The following is an 8622-nucleotide window of genomic DNA, read 5'->3' as shown; positions in this document are numbered from 1 at the left end:
GCTACTGAGTAATTCATATGTTGCTCTGGCTGTAATGCCTATGACGTCTCAGTAGAGTGGTTCTCATGTTGCACTGTGAGAGTGTGTATGTCTGACTATGAATATATGTTTTTTTCTGTCATATGGATAAGAAGTGCCTCTGTTGAGGGGTGAGGAATTAACATCTTATAGCATGCAATATAATAATATAGAAAGGTTGGAATATGTTTATATTGTACTGCATATTGTAGTGTGTTTGTGTGCGTGTGTGAAGGTCATGTTCAAGTGGAGGATGTTGAAGAAGTCTGTTACTTTCCCAGCATGCCACAGCACAGCTAGACGTTTCTTTACAATCCTGCACCTCTATCCATCACATCCTTCTCTAGGGAGCCTCCCTAACAGTCACAACCTCCCATCTCTGAGGTCGCCTCTCCCCCTCCCTATCCCCTTTCACCCCCCTCTGACCCTCTCTGTCGTCGTGGTCTTGGGAAACCGTCTGCTGGCTGATTTAGTGAGGTGAGCAATTGTGGCGCTCTGGAGAGGGCAGGGGGTTGACTGGATCTCTCTTCTAGGGAACCCCCCTCCTCCCTGGGCAAGGGTGATTTAGTGAGGGGGTAACCCTCTGGAGCTCACAGCGGAGGATGCTGTAGATATGTTATCGGTAAAGAGATAGAGATCTGAGAACCGTCAAAAACAGTCATCAGTCCCTACAGCCAGCCCAATGACTCAGTTTTACTACAAGGACAGACAGGTCCTGCTGCGATGGCAGGGTGGAGAGAGGGATGGAGAGAGGAAAATGTAGATTATTTCCCTCCTCCTCCATGGATGGTAGATCTGTAATTCCCATACACTGACAGGGGCAGATGGTGATGATTCTGTTGTACAGTGCCTTAAGAAAGTTTTTATACACCTTGACTTACTCCACAATTTGTTGTGTTATAGTCTGAATTAAAAATGGTTTAAAACATGTTTTTTTCTCGACAAACACACACACACACAATACCCCAGAATGACAAAGTAAAAACATGTTTTTAGAAATGTAGGCAAATTTAATGAAATTGAAATACAGAAATATCTCATTTACATAAGGATTCACACCCGAGTCAATACTTTGTAGAAACACTTTTAGTGGCGATTACAGCTGTGAGTCTGCACACCTGGATGTACAGTATGTGCCTATTATTCTTTTTTTAAATTCTTTAAGCTGTCAAGTTGATTGTTGATCATTGCGAAACAGCCATTTCAAGTCTTGCCCTAGATTTTCATTCTGATTTAAGTCAAAACTGTAACTAGACCACTCAGAAACATTCAATGTCATCTTGGTAAGCATCTCCAGTGTATATTTGGCCTTGTGTTTTAGGTTATTGTCCTGTTGAAAGGTGAATTTGTCTCCCAGTGTCTGATGGAAAGCAGACTGAACCAGGTATTCCTCCCTGATTTTGCCTGTACTTATAATTGTATTCTGTTTCTTTTTATCCCCCAAAACTCCCTAGTCCTTGCTGATGAAAGCATACCCATAAACAATGTTCCCTCTAATCTTTTGGGGGACTGAGCAAATTTTAGGTCTTGTGAGCAGAAACTTGAATGTTGTGAGAATTTTGTGCAACTGCTCTGAAGGATGGGGCCCAGCATCTCTCTCTCTGGCTGCTCTGAAGGATGGGGCCGAGCATCTCTCTCTCTGGCTGCTCTGAAGGATGGGGCCCAGCATCTCTCTCTCTGGCTGCTCTGAAGGACGGGGCCCAGCCTCTCTCTCTAGCTGCTCTGAAGGATGGGGCGCAGCCTCTCTCGCTGGCTGCTCTGAAGGATGGGGCCGAGCATCTCTCTCTCTAGCTGCTCTGAAGGATGGGGCCGAGCATCTCTCTCTCTAGCTGCTCTGAAGGATGGGGCCCAGCCTCTCTCTCTAGCTGCTCTGAAGGATGGGGCCCAGCCTCTCTCTCTAGCTGCTCTGAAGGATGGGGCCCAGCATCTCTCTCTCTGGCTGCTCTGAAGGATGGGGCGCAGCCTCTCTCACTGGCTGCTCTGAAGGATGGGGCCGAGCATCTCTCTCTCTGGCTGCTCTGAAGGATGGGGCCCAGCCTCTCTCTCTCTAGCTGCTCTGAAGGATGGGGCCCAGCCTCTCTCTCTAGCTGCTCTGAAGGAGGGGGCCGAGCATCTCTCTCTCTAGCTGCTCTGAAGGATGGGGCCCAGCCTCTCTCTCTAGCTGCTCTGAAGGATGGGGCCCAGCATCTCTCTCTCTGGCTGCTCTGAAGGATGGGGCGCAGCCTCTCTCACTGGCTGCTCTGAAGGATGGGGCCGAGTATCTCTCTCTCTAGCTGCTCTGAAGGATGGGGCCCAGCCTCTCTCTCTAGCTGATCTGAAGGATGGGGCCCAGCCTCTCTCTCTCTAGCTGCTCTGAAGGATGGGGCCCAGCCTCTCTCTCTAGCTGCTCTGAAGGATGGGGCCCAGCCTCTCTCTCTAGCTGCTCTGAAGGACGGGGCCCAGCATCTCTCTCTCCAGCTGCTCTGAAGGACGGGGCCCAGCCTCTCTCTCTAGCTGCTCTGAAGGATGGGGCCCAGCATCTCTCTCGCTGGCTGCTCTGAAGGATAGGGCGCAGCCTCTCTCTCTAGCTGCTCTGAAGGACGGGGCCCAGCCTCTCTCTCTAGCTGCTCTGAAGGACGGGGCCCAGCCTCTCTCTCTAGCTGCTCTGAAGGATGGGGCGCAGCCTCTCTCTCTAGCTGCTCTGAAGGATGGGGCGCAGCCTCTCTCTCTAGCTGCTCTGAAGGACGGGGCCCAGCCTCTCTCTCTAGCTGCTCTGAAGGATGGGGCCCAGCCTTATCCCAAATCCACTCCTGCGTTGTCTTTGCTGTATGCTTAGGGTCGTTGTCCTCTTGGAAGTTGAACCTTCGCCCCAGTCTGAGGTCCATCAAGGATCTCTAGCTGCTCTGAAGGATGGGGCCCAGCCTCCCTCTCTAGCTGCTCTGAAGGATGGGGCCCAACCCCATCAATTTCAATTTAAGGGCTTTACTGACATGGGAATCATATGTTTACATTGTCGAAGCAAGTGAAATAGATAAAAAGTGAAATAAACAATTTAAAAAATTACAGCTCACATTACACATACAACAGTTCCAAAAGAATAAAAGACATTTCAAATGTCATATTATGTGCAAATAGTTAAAGTACAAAAAGGGAAAATAGATCTCTAAAAATCAGTAGTTACTAGCTAGCTAGCTGATGCACCACCATCATTTCTCTAAAGGAGAGAGGGATTACTGACTGTTTACTTTGGATTTTGGGGAAAACAAAGGGGGATGCTTTTACACATTTCAGTGTGAACTTGAGACTCTTTGGCAAGCCAGCACTAGTAGGCTAGCTAGCATGTAGCTCAGCTAACCTACATAAGTTAAATGTAAAAAAGCTCGCTAACATAAACCCAACATCCTGCCCCACATTGTAATTTATGTTAACTCGGGCTAAATTGCTTACCTTCATTACTTTGGTCTTTCTTTGATGTGAATTTTCTCTGGGGACTCACATGTGTTGTAAGATGACGAGAGCTGCTGACCACTAAATTCTGTCAGTGAAGTGTGAAGACAATGCGCGAGGCAGCCTGTATCAACTTTCACTGTAGCAATGAGTTGGAGGTGAATTCTTTGGGCATGCAGCAGACGCTGGGAAGTAATGATGATTGCGTTTGAGAGACTCTGCCTTCATATTCATACCATATACAAAAACAACACTTTTGGGGATTCCAACGTTAGATAAGAGGTGTAGCGTGAGAGTCAATTGCGTGTGTCTCACAGTGAATGCGTGAGAGTTAGCAGTTTTGAAAGCTCATTCACTTGCTGGTGATTGAAAGACCGCTTGTGGGCTACCCCCGCTCCGTTGTGCTCTGGCTCTACAAAATCACAGACTAAATCTTAAAATGTAAGATTCGTTACATTGAAAAGGGACTGATATCAGGGGCGCAACTTTCACTGGGTACGGGGGGGGATGTCCCCTCCCAACATTCTGAAATTGCGATTTCTTCATCTCACCTGCACCTGCTGGCTTTCTGTCCGAACTCAAACACAGTCCCGCAATGTTATTTTAGGCATACAGTTGAAGTCGGAAGTTTACATACACTTAGGTTGGAGTCATTAACCTTTCTGGTGCAGGCGTTCCGCTAGCGACCCACCTCGACAACATCCGGTGAAATTGCAATGCGCCAAATTCAAATTACAGAAATATTTAACATTCATGAAAATGCAAGTCTCATACATCAAAATAGAGCTTAACTTCTTGTTAATCCAGCTGTCAGATTTCAAAAAGGCTTTTCGGCAAAAGCACACCATGCGATTATCTGAGGACAGTGCCCCGCATACAAAAGCATTAAAAAAAAATTCAACCAGGCAGGTGCGCCACGAAAGTCAGAAATCGCAATATAATAAAAGCCTTAACTTTGAAGATCTTCTTCTGTTGGCACTCCAAAAGGTCACAGCTACATCACAAATGGTCCTTTTGTTCGATAAAGTCCTTCTTATAACCCCAAAAACTCAGTTTAGCTGGCGCGCTTCATTCAACAATCCACCGGTTTCCCTCCTTCGTAATGAATCCCAAACGTTACCAATAAACTGTTCCAAACAAGTCAAACAACATTTATAATCAAACCTCAGGTACCCTAATACATAAACAAACAATACAATTTAAGACGGAGATTCGTTATTGTCTTTACCAGAGATCAACAGCAAAAGAACGCGTTCTCATCCACACGCATGAAAACACTACAGCCAAAATGGGAGCCACTTAGAGAAACTACAAATTCAAGCAAATTTTTCCCAAAACAAGCCTGAAACTCTTTCTAAAGACTGTTGACATCTAGTGGAAGCCCTAGTAACTGCAATCTGGGAGGATTTTGCCACATAATAAACATGACTGCCATTGGAAACAGTGGTAGGATGAAATTATAATTTTTTTGGGATGGTTTGTCCTCGGGTTTTCGCCTGCCATATCAGTTCTGTTATATTCACAGACATTATTGTAACAGTTTTAGAAACTTTAGAGTGTTTATCTAAATCTACCAATTAAATGCATATCCTAGCTTCTGGGCCTCAGTAACAGGCAGTTAGTTGACTTTGTGCACGCTTTTCATCCGGACGTCAAAATACTGCCCCCTAGACTTTAATTAAGGTACCACGTTCATCTGTACAAACAATAGTATGCAAGTATAAACACCATGGGAACAAACAACTGTCATACCGCTCAGCAAGGAGACGCGTTCTGTCTCCTAGAGATGAACGTACTTTGGTGCAAAAAGTGCAAATCAATCTCAGAACAACAGCAGAGGACCTTGTGAAGATGCAGGAGGAAACAGGTACAAAAGTATCTATATCCACAGTAAAACAAGTCCTGTATCGACATAACCTAAAAGGCCACTAAGCAAGGAGGAGACACTGTTCCAAAACCACCATAAAAAAGCCAGACTACGGTTTGCAACTGCACATGGGGACAAAGGTCGTACTTTTTGGAGAAATGTCCTCTGGTCTGATGAAACAAAAATAGAACTGTTTGGCCATAATGAACATTGTTATGTTTGGAGGAAAAAGAGGGAGACTTGCAAGCCGAAGAACACCATCCCAACCGTGAAGCACGGGGGTGGCAGCATCATGTTGTGGGGGTGCTTTGCTGCAGGAGGGCCTGGTTGCACTTCACAAAATAGATTGCGTCATGAGGAAGGAAAATGATGTGGATATATTGAAGCAACATCAAGACAGTCAGGAAGTTAACTTCTTCTGGCTGCAAGCCCGACGTCGGTACACTTATGACAACAGCCAGCTCAAGTGCAGGGCGCGAAATTCAAAATATATTTTTTAAATATTTAACTTTCACACATTAACAAGTCCAATACAGCAAATGAAAGGTACACATCTTGTGAATCTAACCAACATGTCCGATTTTTAAAATGTTTTACAGCGAAAACAGCACGTATATTTATGTTAGCTCACCACCAAATACAAAGAAGGACAGACATTTTTCACAGCACAGGTAGCATGCACAAAGCCAACCTAACTAACCAAGAACCAACCAAACTAACCAACAAACAACTTCATCAGATGACAGTCTTATAACATGTTATTCAATAAATCTATGTTTTGTTCGAAAAATGTGCATATTTCAGGTATAAATCATAGTTTACATTGCAGCTACAATCAGAAATTGCACCGAAAGCAGCCATAATAATTACAGACACCAACGTCAAATACCTAATTACTCATCATAAAACATTTCTGAAAAATACATAGTGTACAGCAAATGAAAGACAGGCATCTTGTGATTCCAGCCAATATTTCCGATTTATTAAGTGTTTTACAGCAAAAACAAAATATAGCGTTATATTAGCTTACCACAATAGCCAGAAAGACATGCCATTTCCCAGTAGCAAAAGGTTAGCGATCGTAACAAACAAGCAAAGGATATATCATTTTTGACTAACCTTGATATTCTTCATCAGATGACAGTCCTATAACATCAGGTTATACATACACTTATGTTTTGTTCGAAAATGTGCATATTTAGAGCTGAAATCAGTGGTTACACTTTGTGCTAACTTAGCTACTTTTTCCACAACGTCTAAACAGCAACAATATTTTTCTGACACGTTTTCTGACACATATTCTGACCAAATAGCTATTCATAAACATAAATAAAAAATACATGTTGTATAGGAAATGATAGATCCATTAGTTCTTAATGAAATCGCAGTGTTAGAATTCTAAAAAATAACTTCATTACGACATCCAGCTTCGGTATAGCTGAGTACCCAAACGTTGGGCGCCGACGACTAGTTCACATGCACGACAGATATATGAAACAGCATCATAAAATGTTTCTTACTTTTGGTGATCTTCCATCAGAATGTTGGACAAGGTGTCCTTTGTCAAGAACAATCGTTGTATGGAATTAGAACGTTCGTTTTCCCTCTTGAATTAGCAAGCGCGGTAGCCTAGTGGCACAAAGCTCTCCATGTCAACAAACGGAAGAGAACGGAACACGGCAAAACTCCCGAAATATTTTCAATAATCTGATGAAACTATATTGAAAAAACATACTTTACTGATATGATATGATATGGTCACATGTATCAAATAAAATCAAAGCCGGAGAGATTAGTCGTCCATAACGGCAGCTAAACAGAAGGCAAATCCAAGTACCCTTTCGCGCCTCCAGAAAACAGGAAATAGGCGGACACGTCATACAAAGAGCCTGTATTCCACTTCAGACCAATATAAACACTAAATTGCTTCTCTCACCGCCTCTTGACATCCAGGGGAAGGTCTATGAAGTGCACGTATACTCTTACGTATCATGCCCATTTATAGGCAGGAAGTAGAACAGAGCCCCAATTTCAGACTTTCCACTTCCTGGTCAGGAAGTTTGTGCCAAATGAGTTCTGTTTGACTCACAGATATAATTCAAACGGTTTTAGAAACTAGAGAGTGTTTTCTATCCAATAGTAATAATAATAATATACATATTGTACGAGGAAGAATTGAGTACGAGGCCGTTTGAAATGGGCACCTTTTATCTGGCTACTCAATACTGCCCCTGCAGCCCAAACAGGTTAAAGCTTGGTTGCAAATGGGTCTTCCAAATGGACAATGACCCCAAGCATACTTCTAAAGTTGTGGCAAAATGGCTTAAGGACAACAAAGTCAAGGTATTGGAGTGGCCATCACAAAGCCCTGACCTCAATCCTATAGAAAATGTGGTCAGAACTGAAAAAGCGTGTGCGAGCAAGGAGGCCTACAAACCTGACTCAGTTACACCAGCTCTGTCAGGAGGAATGGGCCAAAATTCACCCAGCTTACTGTGGGTAGCTTGTGGAAGGCTACCCGACACGTTTGACCCAAGTTAAACAATTTAAAATCAATGTTACCAAATACTAATTGAGTGTATGTAAACTTCTGACCCACTGGGAATGTGATGAAAGAAATAAAAGCTTTAATAAATCACTACTATTATTCTGACATTTCGCATTCTTAAAATTAAGTTGTGATCCTAACTGACCTAAGACAGGTAATTTGTACTAGGATTAAATGTCAGGAATTGTGAAAAACTGAGTTAATGTATTAGGCTAAGGTGGATGTAAACTTCCTACTTCAACTGTTTGTGATGCAGCTCCCTTTCCTGCCATGGTCCCAGCAATTTTCCACCCTATACGCAACCTCAAATGTGCAAAAATAACTTAAATTGCCAGAGATTCTCACATGGCCCTTACATTGTATTACTGATCTATATCAGCAAACATGCTAGATGTGTAATGAAGAAGGTGTAGATTCTCGCGCAGAGCGCGGCAGTTGTTTATTTCACCTTCACAGAAGGCAGGAGTTGTGGTCACAGACAGGCAATGGTCATACACAGGTAGGCAAACAGGCAGGTGAATCAAAACTTGGACTGGAGGCTCTAACTGGTTCTCACAAACAAGCTAGGAAAAGGCTTAGTCGAGTCAAAACGAACAATACCTCACAAAAGGCACAAACAGAATGAACTGAACTAAATAAGGAGCTGATGAGACCAGTTGAGTAACTAACAGCTGAAACCAACAAACAAAAATGAAAGACAGTTAGGGCTATGTTCAAGAACACAAGGTTAAGAAAATAAATACAGACCCTTACAGTTGCTGAG

This window comes from Salvelinus fontinalis, chromosome 19, assembly GCF_029448725.1.
Source record: "Salvelinus fontinalis isolate EN_2023a chromosome 19, ASM2944872v1, whole genome shotgun sequence".
Taxonomy (NCBI): Eukaryota; Metazoa; Chordata; class Actinopteri; order Salmoniformes; family Salmonidae; genus Salvelinus; species Salvelinus fontinalis.
The sequence above is the reverse complement of the archived record's forward strand: the minus strand, read 5'-3'. Positions refer to the sequence as shown.